A 27,818-nucleotide genomic window follows, 5' to 3' on the forward strand; every position below is an offset into this window, starting at 1 on the left:
CTTGCTTTCTTGACTCCAGCTCTAATATACATCAAATTTCTGATTCAAAACTTATGGTTAACTGCTTGACCTAGTGATCCTCATTCAGTAAAAGATGTGCCAACAGGTGGAAAAAAATGTAAAACTCCATAATGAAATATTCATGAGATATTTTTACTGATAGCTATAAAATGAAAAACAAAAACTATAGTCATGAGGGGAAAAAAAGCACAGAGAGAAAGAAAATAGTAATCAAATAATTATATTATTTTTAGCTGACACTTACTGAAAACTCACTGTATTCCAGAAAGTTTTCTGGGCTGTGGACTCTCAAGCTGTATGTGATATGGTCTTTGATTTCATTGCATTGGGGAGACATGTGTATAAGCAGGTACGTGTAATACAATTATTAAGTGCCCTAGAAAAGTCTTTTATGAAGTGCTTTGATACATAAAGAATGAAATACTAAAAACTCAGCCTTGAGGGCCACCAAGACTCCACAGATGAGACTTCTGGACTGCTAGTTAAAAAGGAGTAGAGGTGGGCCATGTAAAGGGGGTAAAAAACAAAGAGGAGGGCATTCTCCAAAGAGGAGAGACGCATGGAGATGGGAAATGTATGGTATGATACAAGAATGATCACCAGGGTTGGAACAGAGGGTACAGGGGGCATTGTGGCAAGGAATGGTGAACAGACTCTAGCTTCACTGAGGTTTCTGCAAAAAGAAAAGAAGCTAAAGCCTTTAGAATGTTCTATCTGTAACTGAGAAGGCTGTAAGGCTGAAAACCTCATTCTACACATTACATTTTCGGTTACTATCATGATTGAAAAGTTCATAGTCTTGATAATGTTATTATAAAACTGTTTAAGTAATCAGACTGAAAATTTCCTGCCATTTTTCTTTAAGAACAGAGGTTATTAAGTCCATTCAAACATGGTGGTCTTTTATCTATAGATTTCTGCATCTTTAGATGATTTAGGGCCTAAATTTTAGGCTATCAATTTCAGGATCATTTAAAGATTAAATTGAAAAAGTTTGGCTCATTAGAGCTCCTCCCATGACTTGTCTTTTACATATGTCGAGTGGGTGGTCATCTGTGTTATATGATGGGAAGATTCCAGGAATGCCTTCTCGCTCGAAATTTTTTTGCAACCCGCATGAGTCACAGTGATAGACATGACGCATTAGAAATTCCTCAGGGTTAAAATATTGCCTCCCAAACCCAGCTTCTTTATCTTTGCCTTTTTATTTTTAAGGTGCAAATGACTTTCTAACTGTCACATTCCAAGGACATTCTTAAATTGTCATCTTACTTGATTGCTGCCAAATTTGAGACTGACTGCATGTTTTTCTTGAGCTTGTTTCAGTTTTCATGTTCTCTAATTAGTCTTGGGTTCTCTAACCCTTCAGACTCATGCTTAGAAGACACAAGCCAGGGCTTAGAAAATAGATTTTATTTAATCCCACTCATTTTAGAATGTTGCTTCCCTGAAGCCTTCCGTTTGCCTGGTGTCCCCAGGACACAGGTTGTTCCATTTACCTTCTTCCAGGGTGTCTGCCTTCTCTGCTCTGGCTGGGCTCAAGAGGGCTTTCCTCCTGGCTGAGCAGGATGGTGAGTAAGGAGCTGAAGTTCATGTTCTCCATCTTCCAGGTTTCAGCCAGTCCTCCTATTTCTCATTGGAAGCACCTTTTTCTGTTGCCAGAAGTACTTGCTTGCTCTTCTTCGTGGCCTTTCCAGGTTCTTATAGTGCAGGGCCATTTTTACCTCATTGGAGTCCCTTCCTTTGACACTTAGATCCTTTTCAGCCTTGTTAAATCAGCAGTCATTTGAACTTCTGTCTTTTACAACATAGTTGATGTCATCCAGTCTCATTGCCTCTTTGGATCTTCTGGAATTATAGCAGTTTTATGGTTTTGGTAGGATTTGGGGATTGAAATAAGATAAATGTCTGGGTTTGGATGCCATGTTCAGTTGGAGATCTTCGGGACAATTATTCTACAAGTGTCCTATTTATCTATTGTTTAATACTCTCCATGGCTTCCCCATACATACAGAGTAAAACCTGAACCTATTGGATGTTTTTCAAAGTACTTCATACTCTGGCCCTTATCAATCTGTCTTCCAGGAATGTTCTTTGCCTCCTTCAATTCTGGTCCTTTTATGAGAGTCCACTGCAGCATAGCTGTCTCCTAATCTGTCCTGGTTGAATAGTACAGAGAAGTAGGAGACCCACCGTGATAAGCCTACAAACACATGGCAGAATAAGGAAAGGCTTTGGAAACCTCTAGATGCATTAAATACAGAATATATACAGAAGAGGATTTCAGCAGAGAAGTGAAGCTTGAGGTGCTCACCAGAATCCCAAAGTGGCTCTAGGATTAGATACAGCAGACATACTGAGGGACAGGAGAAGCAACTGGCATAAAACAGAAGCATTTATTGAAAACCTGTTTCCCTAGAATAATTCCCTCCAGTTCGATCCATGTCGATGCAAATAGTGGGTATTCATCTTTTCTGATGGCTGAGTAATATTCCATTGTATATGCTAAGTGAAATAAGCAGAGAAAGACAATTATCATATGGTTTCACTCATATGTGGAACATAAGGAATAAGGCAGAGGACCACAGGAGAAGGGAGGGAAAACGGAAGGGGAAGAAATCAGAGAGGGAGACAAACCAGGAGAGACTCTGGACTCTGGGAACTAAACTGAGGGTTACAGAAGGGAGGGGGGTGAGGGAAGGGGTAACGGGGTGCTGGGTATTAAGGAGGGCATGTGTGGTGATGAGCACTGAGTGTTATACGCAACTAATGCATCCTTGAGCACATCAAAAACTCATGTTGTGCTATACTCTGGTTAATTGAACACAAAACAAATAATAATGAAAAAATAAGTAAGAGCCTGTGTACCTATAAGCCTGTACACGTTCCGTCCTCACCCTTCCCATGGCGTCTCTTCTTTCATTCCTCTCCCTCCTCTTCCCTCCCCACTTTCTGCCTCCAGCTAACCCCTCCCTCGCTCTTCCTCTTTCTCCAACTCCTCTTCTCCCACTCTCCTTGGAAGTGATTGAATGATCGGTTCTAAATATGGACTCCTCTGGAACAGTATCATGTACCACTTTGGTCTGGGCCTGCTGGTGGGTGGAATATAGTTCCTCATCCCTTGCATTTGGACTTTGCAATGTGACTTGCTGTGGCCACTGACATGTCAGGGATGCAGCACGAAGGCTTGAACTAGGCTTTTGCAGTTGGTCTTGCTTTCTTATCCTTCTGACACAGCTGTAAGAATGACATTCGCGGAGACCCACTGCCTTCCCATTCTGACGGCCTGAAGGAGACCTGTAAGGCAGAGCTATTCAGGCCAACCCATCGGCCTGCTTCGTCAAGCAGAGCTGCCCAGTCACCCACAGATGCAGGGTCAAGAAAAATCCTCTATTGCTAAATGCCACTAAATGGTTATGGTCCCTTTCATGCAGAAAAAAAGTGGCGAGTACAGAAACTGATACCAAGAAATAGGGAATTCCTATAAAAAAAACCTTGAAATGCAGGGCCTTGGCTTTTGGTCAGGACGGTAGGATGATGGGGAAACTCTTCCACAAGGTTTGAAAAAAATGCAACCCGTGTTACATAGTAGCAGAGAAACCTGGTAAAACTGTTGCCTGTGGGATAAAGACAATGTATCAAATAAACCTGGAAATTTGGGTGAAGAGATTTGAGAGGGAACGCTGAAAGTATGAACTGGCTGCTGCCAACTGAATTTGATAACCTACGGAGTGAGTGCTTGGAAAAGGACTGGTCAGTTTATGTGCAGAATGGAGAGGGAATATCATAACCCAGAAATTGCAGGTTAAAACTATAAAACTGTTTCTTACCAAATCAATTACAACACAATTGATCAATATAACACAATCTCAGGTTAAAGACTAAATCTAAGGTACTATCAGAAAGACCTAGCTAGTAGGATATAACCAAACCAAGGGTGTGGCTGAAACACCTCTTAAGATACTCAAAAGGATCAGGGTGATTTCTAGGAGATCTCTCCTAGGACAAAAAAGGTCCTAGAAAACTCAAGGGAATGATCTTACAAATGTCTGATTCATCTCCAGTGCCATGGACCATATGCCTTTTTTAAAAATCATGAGTGTGGCTTCTGGTACATGAAGTTGACAGGAGTCAAATACATAAAAAACCCACAACAGGGTGTGTGTGTGTGTGTGTGTGTGTGTGTGTGTGTGTGTGTGTGTATTTAAAGTAGACTGGAGAGAGAATTTGGTAGAACCATTGGAAATAGACTTCTGGATTGAGTTCTCCTTTTACTTTTTTTTTTTTTTTAAGATTTTATTTATTTATTTGACAGACAGAGATCATAAGTAGGCAGAGAGATAGGCAGAGAGAGAGAGTGAGGCTGGGAAGCAGGCTCCCTGCTGAGCAGAGAGCCTGATGTGGGACTTGCTCCCAGGACTCTGGGATCATGACCTGAGCCAAAGGCAGAGGCTTTAACCCACTGAGCCACTGAGGCACTTCTCTCCTTTTGTTTTTATGAGGTATTACTATGATCACTAGCTATGAATTTACTAGCCTTGACTAATTTACATCATTGCTCTCTGCCTTATTTACTATAAAATAAGAATATTAAAATAAGGATTAATGCTTTCATTTTTACTTTTATTTATTTAATTTAGAAATTATATAATACATATAAAGCATTTAGAAAATTTTGAGGCACATGCTAAGTACCCCATATATGTACTTATTATTCTTTTTTTTAAAAGATTTTATTTTATTTATTTGACAGAGAGAGAGAGATCACAAGTAGGCAGAGAGGCAGGCAGAGAGAGAGCGGGAAGCAGGCTCCCTGGCTGAGCAGAGAGCCCGATGTGGGGTTGGATCCCAGGACCCCAAGATCATGACTTGAGCTAAAGGCAGAGGCTTAACCCACTGAGCCACCCAGGTGCCCTGTACTTTTTATTCTTATGGAAAGGTACTTACATTGCCAATCATTCTGTGGAATAATAGTGAGTGAGTAAAAAATTTTGAAAACTATAGTCTCAAGAAAAGTAAATTATCAAATATATATGTCAAATTTCTTTTTAAAAAACAGATTATTCTAAAACAGAACAAAACATTTTAATGGATATTCCTGGTGGCATTTTTTGTTGTTGTTGTTTTTTCTGCCATAGTTTTTATAATCACAAAAATCACCTGAATTACACTGAGCACGCATGCACACACATGCACAAACACACGTACCTTAAATGTCTTTTCTTGAGGTAGCTCGCCTAGCTCCGTGTTAATTGCTCCCATTTTGTCTTCCCACAGCATCTATTAGGAAATTGTGTTCCAGTAACTTGTTTATATTTCTGTCTCTACCACTAGACTCTAAGCTTCTTGAATGGAGAAACCAAGTTTTGTTTAATGTTACGTCCTTGGTGTCTGACATGCAATAGGTCTATTAGATATTAAAATCACCCTTAATCAGGTAAAACTCAAAATCCCTTATAGCATTGACTTTCCATCAGTGGTAGAAGGACTAGGGTTTGCATCATTTAAAAGGCAATACAATATACAAGTTTATATTTGGAACACAAAATCGGAAAAGGTAAAGTTGAATGAGTCATCTTTGGTGTGAGTGATAGACTGATGTGTGTTCAGTCGGTGCGGGATTGGTTACCCTGGAAAGATGACGTAATTTGTCATTTGGGAGATGCAGTGTATGTATATATGTGCATGGGCATGGTGTTCATCTTTAGGAAAAGAGGGCCTGACTTTGAAAAGTACTCCTTTTAGATTTGCCTTTGGAGAGGAGGATCTCCAGTGGAGAAAAGAGCAAACCTGAGTCTCCTGAGTTCTTTGGGTTTCTCACCCAGAGATCTCTCTGAACTGGTCTCCAGAGGTATGCCACTCTTTTCATGTAGGTTATTACCCAAACAGAGTCAAAATCCTTTCCCTTGGAGCCAGGCACCTCATGACTCCTGAGTAGTTTTACTTAAATACTTGGAGGTACAAAAAAGTACATTTGAGGAGTATGTGACACATAAAAATTGATTACAGAATAGAGTTTTCATAGCCTTTACAGCTAACTGCCTCTCATTCAATTCCACATGAGATTTTAGGGATGGAATAAAACCTACCAGAGAACCCCCTTTACTCTGTATCCTGTCTTTACCCCATTCTGCCCTTAGGATTCAGGTTCTATCTCCCAGGCTTGTCCTCTGGACTGAGAGACGGTGTTCTCTGCTCCAACTGGCACCAGGCGAGGCCTTACACAAAAGTGTAAGTGAGCCCTGGCTCTTAGGGTTTCCTATGAACTTACTTTCTGGCACAAGTTCAATAGTGGGATCAAGATGGTGAGGGCAGTTTCAAAGCAGGAATTGAGCAAACATTCAGAGTGATTGCTACCTGTAGCGTGAATTGTGATTCTATAAAGGAGAGTAACCATGTTCTTTTATTCATGATCTCAATATTCATGATCCCAAGAAAATATTTTTTAAAGGCTTATTAGAGAGAGAGAGAAAGAGAAAGAAAGTGGGGGAGGAGCAGAAGGAGAGAATCTTCAAGCAGACTCCCCTCTGAGTGTGGAGCCCAATGTGGGGCTCTATCCCACCCCATGAGATCATAACCTGAGCCAGAAATAAGTCAGATGCTTAACCGACTGAGCCGCCCAGGTGTCCCCTACCCCAGAAGATATTTTTGAGGTATTAGCTGATGTGCTTATGTTCTTGGTATTTCTTTCTTACTTCTTATCCCTGCCCAGAAAAACATTTTACCTTTATTGCTTCTGAATGCAGAGAGTGAAGAGAGGTAATATTTTATTTCAGTATTGAAAGCTTAGGCACGATGAATCTCAAATAAGAGTTGACTATGCCATTAGGTGGAGTCCATACCTGCTCCGGTGAGGCCTGGGGAAGAAACAGGACACCAGATTATTTATACGTAGAATAACAGCAAAGCAGAAGTATGCATATGTGACATACCTTGTCGCTTGGGTTTCTACCACCTCTCAGAGTTTCCTGTAACACAGTGTGTTACTGAAGGCACAGAAGATTTCACAACTTGGGAGGAGTAAGGTGCCATTTCCATAAGAGGAAGGACACTGCCTAAAGCTCGAGGATATCGTGTTCATAGGTGAGGGAGCACAGGATGTGAACAGGCCTTGCAGTTGAGAATGAAAGGCTCCAACTAACTTGGCACTCTCTGCCTTTGAATCATCTAAATCCCATGCTTGTTTTTTGTGATCATACCTGATTATGGGTACAGAAAGGGGCTATAGCTTAGTGTAGAACAAAATCTCTGATTTGAGAAGTGCATTTAATGCAAAGAGCAGCATACAAAACAAAGGAGATAAGCAGGAAGTTAAAATTTATTGAAAATGTGTTCTTTGCTTATAAATAGTTGTCATATAATTAGCCTAACACACAAATGCAGTATAATGCTACTGACCAAAAAGTGTATTTCAAAATATCTAAGAATATTATATAGTTATAATGTAATTGAAACCATTTAAAGTAACCATTTTGCCCTCTTCTTTCATGCTGGATATTTGTTAAGTTTTCACCCCCATTTTTTTCAATTCAAAAAGGTAAGATATTGAGGTGTTTCAAATCTCTAGACTTCTTTTCCTCTGATAAACTGATTTTATATTTAGCTTGTTCTTACATAAGTTTTTACTGTGATCCAGTGCCACATAAAATTCACACTAACAAAATACAGATGTGTCACTCTGATGAAATATATAACTAATCTCAACATAATATGAAAGTTCCAAATATAGTTACAGAAATAGATAATAGTATGGGCACTATGAATAATCAGTGTTTTTATGGTTAAAATGATGTCAGCATTTTCATAATGAGTCCCTATTTCAAAAATTATAACTTGACCAAAGGATTTTATACTAAGACTTAATGTGGTTTTTGGGCTTTCCACCAGAGACATTTTTTTCAAAGTGTTTTTTCCCCAGACAGCTTTGACATTTGTTAATATTCAACAAGTCCAGAAGGAGGACCAACTTCCTCATTGCACCATCACCTCACATGTCCAATTGCCACCGAAGAAGCATGCTTGCATGCAAACAGAGGCAACAGAATGCTACCTGCCTCCTGGGATATGTATCATGGGCTGTCTTCTGGGGGAAGCAATTTACCAATTATTGGACTTGACTGGGCTCCAAAAATAGCATATTTTCTTTGTCGCTAAATCCTTCTTCTTATGTAGACTTTCTAGAGTGTTTCCCTAGTTCTGTTTCAAAATGATACATTCTGTCTTTTCCCCCACTCAGATCCTCTCAAGTGAATACATCATCTCCCTAAAACTGGAAGGCCCTTTCTGTTATTGACATTGTTGTTGTTGTTGTTGGTTTAACAGATATTTTCTTACCTTATTCTTGCATGTAAAGACAGGGGCTAAATTAATTTTGCCAATGTGAAATTTCTAGTGACATAGTTCAGGGCTTTATATCCTCATATACACACAGATCTGATACCTTCTAGGCCCCTAGTTTGCATCAGTTGAAATAGAACAACCTTTTCTTCCTCTCCTTTTCCTACTCCTCTTTCTCTTCCTCTTCCTCTTCTTCTAGAGTATCAAATGATTGTATTCAAAACTTAAGCACTTATCATTGACTTTTCTTAAAACAACAACAACAATAACAATAACACACAATCATGAGAATAAAATAAACACACCCAAGACTCACTAGCCCTTGGAGGAGAGAAAGCATCTTTGGACAGAAAGCCTGCAAATGTTTTTCCTTGTACCTCATGTCCATGCTTCCCCATGCATTTTAGACCCCATATTTTGCCACCTCTTACAGGGGAAAGGAAACTGAAGCTATAGGATTCATGCACAAGAGGGTCACAACACTTGAAACAACATATCACCATCATCATTACTGTTGTTCATATTGTTTCGTATTTGTTTGTTTTGCTCTCATGTCCTCCAAGTTCTCCTAGCACTTGGTTCAGATCATTTCCAAAGTACTTGATCTGTACAGAACTCTTTGCCATAGGACCTCTTGGAAGAAAGTGTCTGTCTGACCTAATTCTGTACCTTCCCATGGGTCTACTTCATCTGTGCACCAGAGTACTAATGTAAAACAAACTCCCTTGACCCTGGCAACAGCTTGGATTCTGTCAGCTGGCTCTGCTGCATTGTTGCTACCTGAGACTCAGCTGGAGCTCACCCATCTAAATAAACCTGACCACAGAAGTTCTCTGTAGTACCCACTGTGCACCTCCTTCTCTACCATAAGGGGGAGTTGGACAGGGACCAGAACTACTACTACTTGTAAACCCAGAACTAAGGATATAACAAGTGCTCATTAAATATTCCCTGCATGAATGAGTAATCCACTAATCAATGAATTGGGACTTGTTTGTCCATTGTCCTAGTAATTAATATAATAACTAGTTAGAATAAGAGAATGTCTCTTTGACCATGGGGCAAAATAAGTGGAAATTAAATACATGATTCTATCTGTATTAGCTCCATTCACCAACCAAATGAACTCACCATGTGCAGACTGTTCTGCAGAAGGTGTTAATTCACAATGATTCAAATTAACATTAATATTTGCAGACATTGCCTTTCATTTATCTTAGCTCATTTACTTTATCATAAAATAAAGCTGAGTTAAATATTACTATATGCAGAAGAAATTTTAGATGCTTATGTAGTAAAGCGAGCCTTATAAGGCATTAATCTTCATTACTGAGGTGACATTTGATAATTCCCTTAGGGAAATACCACTTCAGTTATAAGACTCCTCAAGGGAAAAGAAGAATGCTTTGAGATATAAGCATCTTGCACGTTACCCAAATAACGGATTTCTTTTGATAAATTTGAAGATGGAGTCCAGGGATAATAAGAAATGTGTATATTGTAGAGTGACTCAATCGTCCCAATTTTTTATATCTCCTGCAGTCATGTCCTTTGGTACCACCCTCGCACACTGATCTTAGACCTGGCTGCATAACTTTTTTTCCCCAATTACAGAAAATTTGACCAAGAAGAGGTTGGAAAAGTGCCTCTGCATTTCCATTTATTCTCTTGGACTCTTGCCACCTTCAGAAGAACACCCAGACTAGCTAGCTGGAGGGATGGGTGAGGGTAGAAAAGGTGGTAGGTGTCCTAGCTGAGGCCTCTCAGTCCATCCAGCAGCTGACTGAATGTAGGAGGAGCCAGCCTGGATGGGTGGAACTCACCCTTGATCAGCTGAACTGCTCTACCCAGTGATAACCTGGGTTTATATAATTAATGGTTGTTTTAAGCCACCAACTCTAAAGATCATCACATAGTGTTATTGTAGCAATAGGTAATTGATTTGGTGGCCAGTTTTCCTACAGGATTATGTGAAGTTTCCAATTTATTAAAGAGCACATCATTTAGATTTCCAAGTTCTTAATGATTTCAAGTAGAGGAAGCATACACCTGGAAAATTGAACTGGAAATTAAAATTGTTTTCAGAAGGAATAAAAAAATTGGGGAAAATGAGATAACTTGCACAGTCAATATGTTGTCTTAATAAATACAGCCTCTACAGGCAAAAGATGCAGGCTAGAATTTTGGTTCCAACAGTTTAATAGCTCTGTGACCCTGGTCGGATTACTTTCGCTATACTACGTTCTCCTCATCTGTAAAATTGGAAACCTACTGATGGTTGATGGTTATTAAAATTATTTGAGATATATGTAAGGTCCTTAGGACAGTTTTGACACACAATGACAGCTATTATAGAACAGGTGAGATATAAAATAAAGTAATATAAAATTATTACTATGTGAGAAGTTTTAAGATACAATCTAGGAGAAAAAAAAAGATACAATCTAGGATTTTGAACAGACTCTTTTCTAGCCATGGTCCATTGCTTCTTTCTGGAACATATTTAAAGGCCTATATTGATGGCAAAATCATTGAACAAGAGAGGAGTAGGTGGGGTATAGGGAATGGCAAACCCAAATTCAAGTTATGTGATGATAGGCAAGTCATGGAGCCTTCCTGGAATTCAACTTATTTATCAGTAAATGTGGGTGTGGTTGAGCAAGATGATCTCTGAACTGTGCACCTTGAACATTCATTACCTCTAAGCCTGTAGTAGCCAAACAAAAAAATAAACTATTTCATGTAAAACCTTGAACCAGAGATTTCTTAATGCATTAATCGTTATCAACGGTAAGAAAGAATAGCAGTGATAACCTTTCAAGTTACACTGCACTGTTATATCGTAAGACAAAGAACATAATATGTATTGGTAATGTTTCCTGAAGACCTACCAGATACTGTGATAGATGCTAAGGACTAACCCGCAAAAACCCATTTCCATATAGTACCTAAGAGGTAGTGGGAGGAGGAGACTGTGGGAGCCAGGACACAGACCATCAGGGCATCAGGGAGAGAAAAAAACAAAACAAAACAAAAAACTCCTACCTTCAAGAAAAAGCAAACAAACAAGCAAAAAACTGACAGCTTGTTCTTTACAAAAGTCTTACTGACTGATAAGAGACAAAGTCAGATTTCTTGGGTTTTTAGCCACTAGCACATAGACCCCTCCCCCACAGTTCTTGTTTTATTATGTTTTCCTGGGAGTGTAGACGTGGAAAATCTTATTCCTAAACAAAGACGGCTTATGGCTCCACACAAATTATAACGAAAGCGGTGCTTATGGATAAGTTCTGCCTCAGGTCCACAGCCCGCCTTCTGCACACAGTTTGAAGATGCTGCGGGCAGGCCTCTGCGCCCCACATTTCCGCCTGGCCAGAGGGCGCGCTCCCCCTGCCCCGCCGCCCCCCGCTCTGGACGACTCGGCCAGTAGAGGGCGCTAGGGGGAAGCTAGGGAGCCGGAGCGGAGAAAGCGGGGACTTCCTCCTTCCTCTTTGTTCCCGTGAGCTTCCGGCGGGCTTCCTGTTTGTTTTAGAGAGAGATCAAGAGAGAGAGAACACGAGAAGGGGGAGGGTCAGAGGGAGGAGCCGACTCTCGGCCAAGCAGGGAGCGTGAAGCGGGCCTCGATCCCGCGACCCCAGGTCATGACCTGAGACAAAGGCAGTCGCTTAACCCACTGAGCCACCCAGGCGCCCCATTTCAAATGTGTTCAACTGAAATACAGTTCGTAGTAAGTATGTGTCTTGGTTCAGGACGCCAGAAGGTAGTGGCTTATAAACAACAGAAATGTATTTCTCACAGTTCCGCAGTCTGCGAAGTTTAAGGTCAAGGTGGGGCCCACCCTGTGTCTGGCGCGAAGCCGCTTTCGGGTTCATACACAGCTATTTTCTTGCTTTGTCTTCACATGGGAGAAGGGGGTGTGCCAGCTCTCTCGGGCAGGGCACTGAGCTGAGGGGGCTCTCCGTTGTAAGGGCAGGGACTCTCATCACGAGGACCTACCCTCATAACTGAGGAACTTTCCGCAGTTCCAGATACTGTCGCCTTGGGAATTAGGTTTCCATATATGTATCTGGGGGGGGGGGGATTTGATCTGTCGCAGTGCATGAATCTTTAAAGGTTGATGAAAATGTGTGTGTGTGTGTGTGTGTGTGTGTGTGTGTGTGTGTGAATCCCCTATATAATCATCATCTGGGTCAAGGTGCAGAATAGTTTAGCACTCAGAAGTCTCATTGTAGCCTTTCCCAGTCAATACCTGCAAACATGACTACGACTGAAATGTATATTAGTAAAATTATGCAGTATATAATCTTGTTATGTGTCTGGCTTTCTTTTTTTTCCGAACCTAGTGTTTTTGAGAACTTTGATGTTTTCGTGTGTCGTTATTCTCTTTCATTAGTGTGCTGTATCCCATTGTATGTGGATCATAATTTGGTCACTTTCTCATTGATGGGCATTCGGTTTGTTTCTAGTTTTCGGCTATTGAATAAAGCTGTTATAAGAAGTCTTGCACAGGTCTTCTGTAAATATAAGCACTCACTTTGTGATATATATCCAGAAATGGAATTTTGGGGGTCACAGAATGTACATATTTTAGTCGTAGTAACTACTACTGAACTGATGTCCAAAGTGGTTGACGATGTATCCTTCCATCTGCAGTGCATCAGCATTTCTGTCGGTCCACACCTTTGCCATTATCTCTTTGAATATTACTTCTTTCCTAGTTTCTCTCTCTTCTCTTTCTGGGATGGGATGAATGAAGGTTGAAGTTTATGTCCCACATGTTATTCTATGCTCTTAAAAAAAAACTTTTTTTTTTTCATCTGGGTCTTCATCTTGAATATTTTCTATTTATCTGTCTTCAAGTTTACTCATCCAAGTCTCTGACTGTATCCAGTCTAATGTTAAACTCATCTAGCAAGTTCTGAATTTCAGATGTTGTATCACTCGGTTCTAGAATTTCCATTTCATTTTTTTGAAATTCAGTGTTAAAATCCTTCATGCTTTCATCTATTTTGTACATGATTTTATTTTAAAAAATATGTTAATCAAAGTTATTTAGAAGTTCCTCCTTAGGTGATAGCTCCTTTGTTTGAAATATCTGTGGATCTGTCTTGATTTCTGTTTTAATTGATGTACACTTCTGAAACGATGCATATTGTGTTCAATTGCCACTTAAAATATCTTCTAGAAGATTACCCTATGATTTAATGTTGAAATGAAAACTTACTGTATATTTAGGAAGGCATAGAAACTGGGATAAATTGATTAATTTTTTTTCCCAAGAACCAGCTTTTGATTTTACTGATTATTTTTTCCTATCTTTCTATTTTTGTTTTCATTTATTTAGGCTCTTGCCTTTGTTTCTTTACTCCTTTATTTGTGTTTAATCTGTTCTTTTTCTAGTTTCTTAAAAGGTACTGGTTTGAAACCTTTCTTTTCTACTATAAACACTTTGTCCTACAACTTTCCCTCTAAAATGCTTTAAGTACACCTATAATTTTTTGTTCCTTTTTTTAAAGTCAGTTCAAAATTTTTTAAAATTGCCTTTGAAAACTCATTTTTTACTGTAGTTATTTAAAAGTGTATTGTTTAATCTCCAAGTACAGGGGAATTTTTCCAACATTTTTTTTTCTCTTAATGATTTCTAATTTAACTTCATTTTGGTCCAAAAACATACTTTGCATGATTTCTTTTATTTTAAATTTGTTAAAGTTTGTTTTATGTCCCAGGCTATGGTTTATCTTAGTGATTGTATCATGTGTGCTTAAATGTGTATTTTGATGTTGTTGGTTGGAGTGTTCTATAACTGTCAATCAAATTTAGAGGTTAATAGTCTTCAAACCATCTGTATAATATGATTCCCTTGTTTAACCAGTTAGAGAGGGTTATTGAAGTCTCCTACTACAAATGTGGATTTGTCTACTTTTTTTTTTTAGTTCAGTCAATTTTAAGTTCATATATTTTGAAGCTCTGTTCTTAGGTGATACTCATTTAGGATTCTTATGTCTTCTTGGAGAATTGACAGTTTTGTCATTGTGTAATTTGTCCCTCTACATCTCTAATAGTAATTATTTTTTCGAAGTTCAACATATTTGACACTAACTAATAAAGCTAATCCAGCTTTCTTTGGATTAACATTTATATAATAAGAGTGTGTGTATTCTTTTATATTTAAACTATCTGTGTATTTATAGTTGAAATGGGTTTCTTATTGACAGTATATTATTGGACTTTGCATTTTTACTTAATCTGAAAATAATCTCTGTATTTAAACTTGTAGTTTAGCCATTCACATTTTATGTGATTATTGGTATAATTGAATTAAGTCAATTATCTTACTAGCTATATTCTATTTTTCCCATCTGTTCTTTGTTTCTCTTTTCCTGTTTTCTTATCTTTTCTAGCTTAATTGAGCATTTTTATTATCTAACTTCATCTCTTCTATTGATTTATTATTTATATTTTTTAAAACAGTGGTTGCCTTAGAGTCTATAATATATACATTTAATTGATCAAAGTCTATCTTCAAGTAATACTTTACTACTTCATGGATAGTGTTGTATCTTTATAATAGTGTGTTCTCACTTTCCTCCCCGTTCTTTGTGCTATTTTTTGTCATACATTTTAGTAGTACATTTGTTATAAATATAAAAATAAATTGCCATGGTACCATATTCTTTATCTATAGAAAAAAATCCTGCTGTATTTCTTAGAGTAGTACTTTTGGTGCTAAATTTCCTCAGTACTTACCTACCTGAGAGAATCTTTACTTTTGTTTGGAAACATATTTTTGTTTGGTACAGAATTCTGGGTTAAAATATTTTTTAAAACATTTAAAAAACACCACTTGTTGCCTTCTACATTGATTTCTAGTGAGAAATGTGTAAGTCTTTTATTGTTCTGTAGGTATTATGTCTTTTTTATTGACTTCCTTTAAGATATTGTCTCTTGTTTCCAACATTATGAGTATAATATGCTTATGTAGTGTGTTTATACTTCACTTACTGGTGTTTTCTGAGGCTCTTCAGTCTGTGGTTTACTATTAGTCATTAATATTGGAAAATTCTTGGCCATTTTATACTCAAATAATTCTTTTGCCCTGTTTTTGTTTTTTGTTTTTTTCCTCTTTCCCTCTCTACTCTTTGTGGGATTCAAATTATATGTATGTTAGATAAATAGACATATTAATATTGTTCTACAGCTTTAGATGCCATAGTGTCTTTTTTTAATATTTCAACTTTTTAAAAATATTTATTTATTTATTTATTTATTTTTGGCATGGCAGTATTTATTATTTTTTCACCACACCCAGTGCTCCATACAATCTGTGCCCTCTATGATACCCACCACCTGGTACCCCAACATCCCACCCACCAGCCAATTCAAACCTCTCAAATTGTTTTTTAGAGTCCATAGTCTCTTATGGTTCACCTCCCCTTCCAACTTCCCCCAACTCCCTTCTCCTCTCCAACTCCCCATGTCCTCCATGATATTTGTTATGCTCCACTTATAAATAAGTGAAACCATATGATAATTGACTCTCTCTGCTTGACTGATTTCACTCAGCATAGATGCCATAGGTTTCATTTTGGATTTTGTTTTTGGTTTTTTCTTCTCCACTCTTTTTCTGGTTTGGTTTGGTAATTTCTGTGGCTCTATCTTCAGATTATCTTCATGTTCACTGATTCCTTTCCTAGCTGTGTCAGTTCTAATGATGAGCCATGGCAAAGACATTCTTCATTTTTGTTGTTGTATTTTTAATTTTCAGCATTTGTAGTTGATTCTTTCTTATGGCTTCTATCTCCCTCCTGAATATACCCACTGATCTTGCATGCTGTCTACCTCTTCCATTAGAGGTTTTAGCATATTCAACACAGTTATTTTAAATTTCCTCTCTGAAAATTTCACCATCTGTGTCATATCTAAGTCTGGTTTTAATGATTATTTCTTTTTTTCCTCTCAGGAGTGTGTTGTATTTTTTTTTTTTTGCCCTTTTATATGTCTTGCAATTTCTGTTATTGAAAGTTGGGCATCTTGTGTAGTTTTTATGCCTGAAAATCAGCATGTCTTTCCTTCTGCTAAAATCTATAATGTAGAGATTTGAATTAATGTAGTTAGAAGTTGGGCCTAGTTTTAAGTTTGTTGCTGTGGTGGTTACTCTTCGGGCATCACCAGCTTCAAATTCTTGCAATGATTCCATGTTTTAGGTTGGTTCGTCAGAGTTTTTTTTTCCCCTTAACAAGTTCTCTGATGTTAATTTTAGACCTTCCTTTTTGCCAAGCTTCAGAGTGTTCTTTCCTTGCTCTTCTTTCTCCCTATCACTCTCTCAGCCATATTCTGAATTCACCTGTTACTTGACGCTTGTTGACTTGTCAGAAGGGAGTGATAGTGGGCATTCTCTCTTGTTCGCATGAAGCCTTACTCTTAGACCAGCTTGGTATCATGTCCCTGGGTCCTGGGGTGTGGGCTCCTCAGTGATGTTCCTCCCCAGATTCTAGTCCTGGGCCCTGTATTCAGTCTTCTCATCTCAGGGTAGGATTTCTTTTATTGTCTTTTCCCTTCCCCTTATGCAATTGGTTTTCACCGGTGTCATTAAGGTGAAAGTGTGTTTATCTTGTTTTGTTTTTCCCCACACCTTCATAGTTTAAGGGGAATATTTTTCTCCATCTGGGTGGTGGGGAGGATGGAATACTTAGAAAAAGTTTTTGATCCATCATAGAAGGATATAGGTAGGGTCGTGTTCCAGCACTTATAGTGGCTGATTGCACTATAATTAACACTTTAAAACTTTCTTCAGTATTTTTTGTGTTTGTCCTTTGTTCATGGAGAAGAAAAAAAAACTAAAGAGAATATGGAATCCCTCAAGTTTCTCATCTCCCAGGGACTTCACACTTTCTCCGGATTATATTTTGCCTCCATCGGTTTTCCAAATAATCCAATTGAACTCTTTTTTGCTGGTTTCAATTGCATCTGCCCTACATAAGCTATGACTTATGTCTTCACACTCCTAGCAGGCACCTGTCTTTTCTTAGATTTTGGGTTAATTGGTTGCCCTTCAATCTTAGTTTTCAGTGATTTCAAGAAAATTCATGATTTTTTAAAAAATCTCTTATGTAAGGGTAAATAACACTCTTTCCAGCTCTCCACATTGCTGGGTAGAAAAGACGTTTGATATTAATGGAGTGTCATTGTAGAAATGATCAGAATTTTATATTTTCTTGCAAATTAACAGCCAAGGGTTTTATGGACATAAAAAGAAAGATATCTGCAAGTAGATAAAGATGTGTTATGTTTTGTTCCTGAAATACTTGCAAAGAGATTATTCTCACCCTCTAAGCACTGTAACTGAAGGTAGGATAGATTGCCAAAATCTTTGGAATAGACGAAATCATTTCAAAGCAATGAAGGGCTGATGTTATCAATTCACATGTTGCACAGGATTAACATGAAGACATCATGTCATGGTTTAAATAGCAGCATTTTTTCTTAGTGGTTATAAAATAAATATATGCCTTACAATGGATGGCGTTCTCTGTACTGTTAACAGTGGAGTGGGGCTTTAGGTAGAGCAGCAGGCAACTTTCAGATTAGGCACTGAGATTTACATGCCTACAAAATAAAAACATATCTATGTAAGACTACCACGTTAATTTTTTTCATTTGTGATTGCCTTAAAATAATTTTATGTATGAGGTTATCAGCTATTGTACTGAAAAATGGGTAAAATTTTTACAAGGCTTGGAATAAAGATCAGGTGTATTTGTAATGAGGGGAAAGTAGATCAGAAGTTCATACAAAAGCAAATATTATTGATGTCCAAGAAGTGCATGTGCCATGGGAGACTTGGGGTTGAAAGGAAGGAAAAGGCTGAAAGAGAAACAAGAGAGCTGGTGCATAGAGGCAGGGAAGCATCAGAGATGTTGCACCATCTTCTCAATATGACCTGGATCATATGACCTGCATCAGTCTCTTCACATATTGCTCTAAAGAGAATAAAGTACAGGTGAATTTATGATACTGATCTCTTACTGCACATCCAAGGGAAATCTGACTTCTCCTTGGACAACCATATCATATATACCTAGGGAGGAGAGTGGATGCAGGATTCTTAAAAAGAAAGTTACTCTTGGTCAATCTGCTTTGCCAAGAAACATCATACTGTGGAATTCTCTATGTTGACTTCCTGAAGTAGACTTGTTCATGGTTGGAATGCATATGTCTTAAAAGAATCCTTCAGGATTTTACTAAATCTTTATAGTTCTTGACATGTAAAAAAAATTGTACATCCCTATCTCAAAAACCAATAAGAATTTTCAAAGCAAAAAAAAAGTAAAATTAAGAGTTGTGTAAAGGTGAGGCTCTATCCTTCTAGAAACACTTGTTATCTTTGCTTCATACTAGGGATATTATCTTTAACGCTTGATTATACAAACAAAATGTAAGATGTGCATGTCCCAAGTTAGGGAATAAAGTAGAGTCAGGACCAGATAAATATTTGGTTTCCTTGTATTCCTCTGTTAGATCATTCATAAAAATTCCAAGTGAAGAGATATGCCACATGCTAGTGTATTTTTTGTAATGTATTTCTTTGGTAGTATTTTAAATAACAGGGAGTACCAAAAAACTGATCATTATGGAGGGATTTAACCTCAGCTAGCTATTTTATAACCAATGCTTTATTCCAGCTCTATAATTAACATCTAAAATTAACATTTTCAACATGACTTTAAACATTAGAGAATCTAAGTAGATATAAATACTTAAAGTACTATTGCTTTGCACTTTTTAGGCCTTTCAAAACGGAACTAAAGGCAGTCTTTCTCCACATGAAATATGGCACAGTACATGCTTTGGAACTGTTTTATAGTTTTAAATATTTTTTATGCAATTGGGTATAACTATTTCCATATGTTTATAAAGAGTAAAAGGAGGTAACAGCAGAGATGCTGAAATGTTCTATGTCCCTTTTCATTACTAGCCACATAAGAGAACCAGCCTCTTCTTATCTCTAGTCTATTGGTAAATAGAATTTATTCACTTTCCTTAATAGTAACCTGAAGATGCTGTTTAATGCACCATAAACAAATCTTATGAATTTTTTACATGATTAAAATGGTCATAACTATCCAATGTTTCTTGCTGATTGAATCTGCCACTTCTGTTTACTAGGAAAATAAATAACACATGTTTGCTTTCTTTCTAAAAGGTTCCTATTTATTCTGTGGTCATTTCCCACTTATAATATTTCCAGCTTAATTTCATAAAACAGCTTTTATAAGACTTGAAAAAAAAAGCCCTTATTGTACATTGTCTTCAAGTATTTTGCCTCTGAGCTCTGGGCTTTTATTCGAAGAAACATCCAACTATCCAGTTTTTCTTTTCTTTACCTACCTTCCTTCACTCCTCCCTCCTTCCCTCCCTCTCTTTCCTTTCCTCCCTTTTTTTTCTTTTTTGAGGACTGTATTAGAGTTGGAATTCAAAAAGTGAAACAGCTGCATGCCTCACATGTGCGTGCAGAACTGCCAGAATATAGCTGTTTGTGAACATCCCCCAACCCAAACTGCCATCCATGTTAGAAATGCTGGTGCCAAATTTATAGATGTCAAACAAAGAAAAAAAAAACGAGGTTTACGGGGCATTTGTTTGTCAGAGGGTTCGTTTAGATGAACAAGCATGCAGAGAAAACTGTCTATCAAGAAAAAACACCCGTTGTTATCATTTCTTAAGGATAGATGCCGTAAGTAATGCTATTTATGCCTCCCTTTTCATAATTGAAGGCCTGTATGAAATTCAGTGAGTATGACTAAATCACATCTTTCGTAGATAAATTCTTAGTATGTCATGGACTCCATGTTATATGCTTGATAACTCATTCAAATGAAGAGTCAAGGCCTTTTTCTATACCACCACATTTGTGTTAAAATATGAAGAAGAATATTTGGTACATGTTTCAAGGCTTATCTCAAGGTGCAACTCTTCTGAGGAACTTTCCTATTCTTGGTTTGCATATGACCTCAAACCTGCCTATGATGGGACATGTGCTATATTGTATTATAATTGTGTGTGCATTTGTCTTCTTTTCTTTCCTGCTACCCTTATACAGACATCTCTCTCAGTAATAGTTGTCTGGTCTAGAGCCAGGACAGAGGGTATATATTCCTGCATGGGGTTGAAACAACTGGTCCAATGTTTTCCTCCCCCCAAATTCTGATGATATATTGATGTTGGGAAAGTTAAGCTTTGGTGTAAATAAAGGATATATACAACTATGTATAATAAGTGTGTGTTATAATAGTCCGTTAAAAGACATCAGTTATATAATAAACCTAGGTTGACCTCTTTCTCAGTGATTATGTGAATTTCATAAAGACCGTGATCTTTAGAACTGGAAAGTGCTTATAGTTCAAACAGCTCCTGTTCCAGAAGGAGGACACTGAGATTTAGACTTCAGAGACACATAAGAACTTTGTTTTATTTTCAGTTAGGAAAACTGTAAGACAGCCCAAAGTTATTCTAACTGAATCACTAACAGTTCTTCTTTTGCTTAGAAATCTTCTCTGTTAACCTTGGTGGAATAGGAATTGTTCATTACCACCATGCTGCTTTTATTGTTGAGCAGTATGCCGATGATGTAATCATATTTCTAAGACTTTAAATTTTAGGAAACAACACTGTTACATTTTATTTTCATCATACTTGTTGTAGGTTATTCCCAAGTTATTCACGCAGATTCTTAGCCAAGATACTTTTTCACTAGTACTCAACAAGCTTGATGCAGCTTCATGGTGCTGGTTGAAAGGGGGTAAGCACCTTTGAGAAACTCTTCTGATCAGAAGTGGAGTTCAGAGTAACCCAGGGCTTGATAGAGGGGGAGCCAAACTCAGTTATCAATATAAAACTCTGTATCATATAGCTTCTTCAAAGCATCAGCCATATAAGGAATACAGCCAGTTATGGTGTATTCCTTATAAGCACCAAATGGACCTAGACCATTTTACCACTTCCGCCAGGTCTTACATCATGGAGTTTACAGTTTTAAATTAGGCTTGCTATAAATGAAATCCCCCAATGGAAAAAGTGAGAATAAGTTTATATAATAATTTTCCAACATTTGTTGTAGAAATTATTTAAATTTTCAGCTGGGTATTGTAGGTTTTTTGCTGACAAAGTAGATGACTTTACAAGATTCCATCAGAGAAGTATGTTGTAGGAGCCAGTGCATAGTAGTCACATTGATCATGTCAGGTACCCTGATGAATGCTACACGTGTCTTATCACATTTGGCGTTTGTAATAACCTTATGAGATTGGCATTATCCCCATTTTATACATGAGGTACCTGAGACTCAATCATGTGAATTAGTGAATGATGATACTGAACTTCAAATTGAGGCTTGTCTCACTTAAAACCACATACTCCTAATTACTTGAAGATGAATTCATCCTAAATTGAGTTGTAGATCTCTCATTATTTGGAAATCTAAACTTGATTCAAATTCATTTGTGTGAAGAAAGAGGCTGAGTTAGCTTTATTTGTAAGTGGAGTTGGCATATTATATTCCATAATCAACATAATGTGTAGCAACTGCCTTTTGCATTTCCAGATGTAGAAAAGAGGGTTATGTGAATTACATGAACTTGAGTTATTTAATAATTAGCAACTTGCATACTGTGTAAATTCTTATGAAGTTCACATCAAAATATGGAACTATAAAGTGTTTTTATCTTTTAGGAGCTTAAATAAAAAGAGTCTGTGGAAGAAACCAAGACTATTATGTAAGCAGGGTATAAGGTGGGCTGAAGAGAGAAGTGTTCTTCCTGGAGGAGTGAATGAGCATTTTCAGGGCAAAGTCAAAAAGATAATCTTGCCCAAAGGGTCCTGGCAAAATATCACAATATTGGACTTGATTGTAGGGTGATATATATAGCTTTGACCCTAACAGTTGAATAGAGAAATTAGTGTTGCCAGCTTATGTAAGCCAATCTAGTCATGCACAACAGTTTTATTGTTTTTGTAGTTAACAGGTGAACCAGCAGTTAGTGCAAGGGTTAGATCTATCCTCATTTTCCCCTGTGCTCTACTTCCGCCTCCTTCACTCTTCCTTTCTAAAGCCAGTCTTGTAATGGTGCAGTAGTTTCCCAAATTTCTCCCCTACTCAAAGACATTGCTGTAGAATTCTCCCTGTCTCCTGCTCACCAATTTTAACTCTCATCGTATGAATTTCTTATTTTTTCCTGCTATATAATGATCTAGTGATTTGATAGAGAGTAAGTAGCAACATTTTTTTGAGGAAGATAATACATAAAAAAGAAGTAAATACATTGACTTAAATACATTGACTGGTTAAAGCTATAAAGAATTTGTAATTTATGGATAAAAAGAGAAGCTTGAATGATTATTTGAAGCTTAATGTATCTATAAAAATTTCCATTGAAAGGTGAAAAATCACAGGTTTGATGTTGATTCACAACTCTGCTCAAATCATGATGGAAAAACGGCAGAAAATACACTATTGCTTTTATAAAGGTGAGGAAACTAATAGTAACAGATTTTGAAGTGAATAGCATGAGATAGTGAGACCATTCCTTCATAGATGTACTACAAGGGAAAAGAAAGTCTCTTTGAGCTACAGATTGCCTTGGAGTTCAGGAGTTTAGGACTTGCAATGACTAAGGATGTCAAGGGTGGCAAGGGCATGTGAACAATGAAGGAAACATGTCGGAATAAACACTGTAGCTTCCAAGATGTGTTGGTGATGTATTTGGAATATGTAAATTAGCAGCTGCCTGGATAGAAGGCTAGGCTGTAGGTCTGTGGGGGTTGTGCCTGTTGCACTTTGGTAATGACCATGGATAACTGCTGACAATGTCCAGTCTTTTTGAAGGACAGATAAAAATCCTAGAAAACTGATCCTGGAAGAAACCCAAAGATAAAAAGATCATGTCTGTGTATGACGAAAAGGCAGAATTATTCCATTTCTCAATTTGTAGATATTTCCTGGGCATCTATGTGTGCAGCAAGACTATGAGAGATAAAAATATGTAAAAGATATAGTTCATTTTTTTTATATTAGTGAGTGCAAAAGTATATTCACTGAACTAACCAGAATGATTTTAAAAATAAGAATTAAGTTCTCTAGAATTTATTGAGCAGCTGCTATATGCCTGTTAAAATCCTGGCTTTATATGCATACATATCTAAGGTGCATGCATATACCTTTCCTTGAATGATTTTGCTTAATGCTTACAGCAATACTGAAATTTGGTCTTAGTCCCTTCATTTCTATGGAAGGAAATCAAGTAACTTATTCAAAGTAAGACAAGATTACCTCTCAAGTTTCAAAGAAAAAAAAAAAAATAAACACTCCAGGATGGGATTGTCAAAGACATAAGTTTGGTATTGAGCAGTGTAGAATGATATAAATAGGTAGGAGAAATGTAAAGATATTCGAGGTCAGGGTATGGAAGGAGTATTGCATGTTATGAATATCAGTTGATTGGAAGAGAGCAGCATATGTGTAAAAGCAGTTAGAAAATACTTTGGAAAGGGAAGTGGGACCTAAATTACAATGAGTCTCTGTGCTTTTATACCCCTCCCTCTGAACCTAGTTCTGGTCTTTCTATTTCTTTTAATTCCATTGAGAGAAAGGTGGTTTTAGTTTCATATTTTCCATTTTATTATTAGGTTGATGAAAGATCAAAGATGAAATGAAGAATATTTTAGTTTCAGATCCTGTATCTTATAGTGATTTGGTTTTATAAAAAGATGCCCAAGCTACGCTATTTGGATCAAGTTTATAATATGTGCCTAATATAGTCTACACCTCAGATATGTATGCATATAAAGCCAATTACAAGCAACTTAAAAGTAACACAGGAAATTCAGGTTAACATTTGTCACAGTTTCCAATGGAAACAGCCTCTTCTATTTAACTTGTGATGAAATGAAAATGCTACACCTCATTTTCTCTCTTAGTGTAAAGCCTTCTTCTCTTCTCCTAGCCAAAATCCCACAAACTTGGACATTGCAAAGAATACTCTCTTCCTGGCCTTTATTGTGAGATGCTGAGGACTGTTTTCTGTAAAGGACTAAAAAATATGCATTTAAGAGATGATGAATGTTGCTCAGTGGTAAATCTTTGTGTAAAAATGTGTTAAATTTTAGTCATTTTCTGTGGGATTGTAGCATCAGCAACTGGCATGAGATGAATCAGACTGATGATTCCAGTTCTTTGCAAAGCAGACAGCATGATATAATGGCACTGAAAAAATCTCCCTTGGCAACTTTTGTAGCCACGAAGTGCAAAAGAGGTGTTAGATATTACTATACTTGGAAAGAGCAGGAGTCCTCATTTCAACTATTGAAATTATTTGAAGCCATCTTTTACCATTTCCTCTAATGCTCATAATGTGGATATCGTCAGGATTTGATCTCTTGAGCCAGACAGCCTTATCTTAGTTTTCTGTGGGGTCCTGGAGCCCTTCAGGAGTCTAGGAACCTTTTCTGTAAAGGGGGTGTTTGAACAATACATATCCAGATATATTTTTTCTTTGCACACAGTCAACCTTGCCAAGTATCATTTCAAGAATTGAATGTTTGGTTTTTTTGCAACTGCCATAATCTTGCTTGGAAGGTCACCTTCTGTGAGAACTGAATAGATGTAATTCTTTCAAGAGAAATTTTAAGATGGTTTATATATTCATATTTTTAAAGAAACACACAAGTTGCAGAAATCACATAAAGCAATTTTCCTTAAGCAAGAAGTTGTAAATGCTGTCAGAATATGTTAATTTAGGAGTTGCAGGGATTAATTGACCACCAGGAACTTTCAGTCTATTCGTGGCGCGTACCGTGGTTGCTCAAAGTGATGAATACTAGCATAGAAGTGTTATCTAAGTTCTGTTGGAGCACAGAGCAGAAAGAGACTAATTCCAACCAAGTTGGCATAATTGTCTCTTGCCTGATTATATGAAGTTATTGACTATTATAGAAGTGGGAAATCTGTTTTTAGCCACAGTTTGCCTACAGCAGCCAAGTACACTCTCCCCAGTCCTACTCAGGCTAAATCCTAGGAAAGTTATAGAAACCATGTGGCTTAGATTCCTGGAAAATAGCATTGACATCGGGTCACTGCAACGGGATCTACCTGATGTCAGCCTATTTCTAGGTGACAGAAATACCTATGTGCCCGTTACTAGGAGTTTAGAGTTCTCTCCAGCTGCTATTCCCTTCTGCCTGTTAACTGTTTCCATTCTTCCATAAAGCTTTCTCTCTCTATTGTTCATATTTTTATAACTATATAATATGTAACTTCAGAAGATTTTGCCTGTGTTCCTCATTCACACTCTAAAATACAGCATGCCGCATAATGTGACCCTTTTAACATTATTCAGCAAGTTTAAGCTTATTGCTGACAGGTGCTATATAAACAGTCTTTTTGTGATTTTGGTATTTTAGATTTAAAGAGATGCTTCATTTTAATGATTGATAAATATTCTTTTATATTTAAAGGGTGCTTTTCAAAGTATAGTGCTTCGTATATTTGTTGTAATAAATACTTCAAAGGTCCAGTTCTCACAAAAGACCAAAAGGTACTATATGCAATTTGTTAATCTTTTTCTTTTTTTTTTTTTTGACAGAGATCACAAGTAGGCAGAGAGGCAGGCAGAGAGAGAGAGAGAGAGAGAGAGAAGCAGGCCCCCTGCTGAGCAAAGAGCCTGATGCGGGACTCAATCCAAGGACTCCGGGATCATGACCTGAGCCGAAGGCAGAGGCTTAACCCACTGAGCCACCCAGACACCCAATTTGTTAATCTTTTTTTGGACACTCTAGATATTGGGGTAATCTAACTGCTACAATAAATACCAAATCTCAGTTAAGATCTATGTAAGTTTATTTCTTACTCCTGTTCACACAGGTCAACATGTATGTTTTGGGAGCAGCTTTTCATATATTGATTCAGGGACTCAGTTTCCATTTATTTCTTGTGCTACTATCCCTGACAGTCTCATAGGTTTCTGCTGAAATCTTGCTCTCCAGCCATAAAAGAAGTAAAGAGAATGATCCCATGAGAGGGTATTTTTGGGCCAGGCCTATGATGGGTCTGTCAATTCCATCTACCTTCATTTGGTCAAAATTCAGAGTCACATCTTCACCTACTTAAAAGGGAGACTGGAGGGCACCTGGGTGGCTCAGTGGGCTAAAGCCTCTGCCTTCGGCTCAGGTCATGATCCTGGGGTTCTGGGATCGAGTCCTACGTCGGGTTCTCTACTCAGCAGGGAGCCTGTTTCCTCCTCTCTCTCTCTCTGCTTACTTGTGATCTCTGACTGTCAAATAAGTAAATCTTTGTTTTTTTTTTTTTTTTTTAAAGGGAGACTGGGAAATGTCTAGTTGGACTTCCCTAGGAGGGAAGGGGAACAGAAAAACTAGACAGACTTTACTATAGTTATTCTTTCTAGATTTATAAGCTGCTTATATATCTGATATTCAATAATTTTTTCATAAACTTTAGCTTTCACAAGGTAGTATCTTTACATTACACTGTAAGCTTCAAAAAAAAAAATAACTTCCAATTCTACTCTTTAAAAGTATTTTAATGAGGGGCACCCTGGTGGCTCAGTGGGTTAAGCTGCTGCCTTTGGCTCAGGTCATGATCCTGGGGTCCTGGGATGGAGTCTTGCATCAAGCTCTCTGCTCAGTGGGGAGTCTGCTTCTCCCACCCAACCTCTCTCTGCCCGCTTCTCTGCCTACTTGTGATCTCTGTCTGTCAAATAAATAAATAAAATATTTAAAAATATATTTTAATGAAATATTTCCTTATCTAAAACCTCAAGGAACTAAAAATGAAACAAAACAAATGAGGCCCAAAGTTAGTAGAAAGAAAGAAATAACAAAAACTAGAGCAGAAATCAATGTAATAGAGAGATAGAGAGATAATAGAAAAGATTAATGAAACTAAGAGCTGATTCTTTGAAAAATAGTATTAAATTGACAGACCTTAAGCTAGATTTGCAAAGGAAAAAAAGGATGGACTATGATAAAACTAGAAATGAAGGAGGAGATATTATAACTGATACCACAGAAATACAGAGAGATAGACAAACAATAATATACCAACAAATTGGACAGCCTGGAAGAAATGGATAATTCCTAGAAAATTTCAACCTTCTAAGGCTGAATCATGAAAAAACAAAATCTGAACAGATTGATTACCATAAAGGAGATTGAATCAGTAATCAAATGCCTCCTGACAAACAAAAGTCCAGGACCAGATGGCTCCACCTGTGAATTCTACCGAGTATTCAAAGAATAATTAACTTTCTCAAACTCTTCCAAGAAGACAGTAGAGGAAGGAACACTTCCAAACTCATTTTACAGGGTCAGAATTACCCTGATACCAAAATCAGGAAACCACAAGAAAATAAAATTTCAGGCCAATAATCTTGTTGAATATAGATGCAAAA

Source organism: Mustela putorius, unplaced genomic scaffold (genome assembly GCF_011764305.1).
Source record: "Mustela putorius furo isolate JIRA1106 unplaced genomic scaffold, ASM1176430v1.1 tig00000275_pilon_pilon_pilon, whole genome shotgun sequence".
Taxonomy (NCBI): Eukaryota; Metazoa; Chordata; class Mammalia; order Carnivora; family Mustelidae; genus Mustela; species Mustela putorius.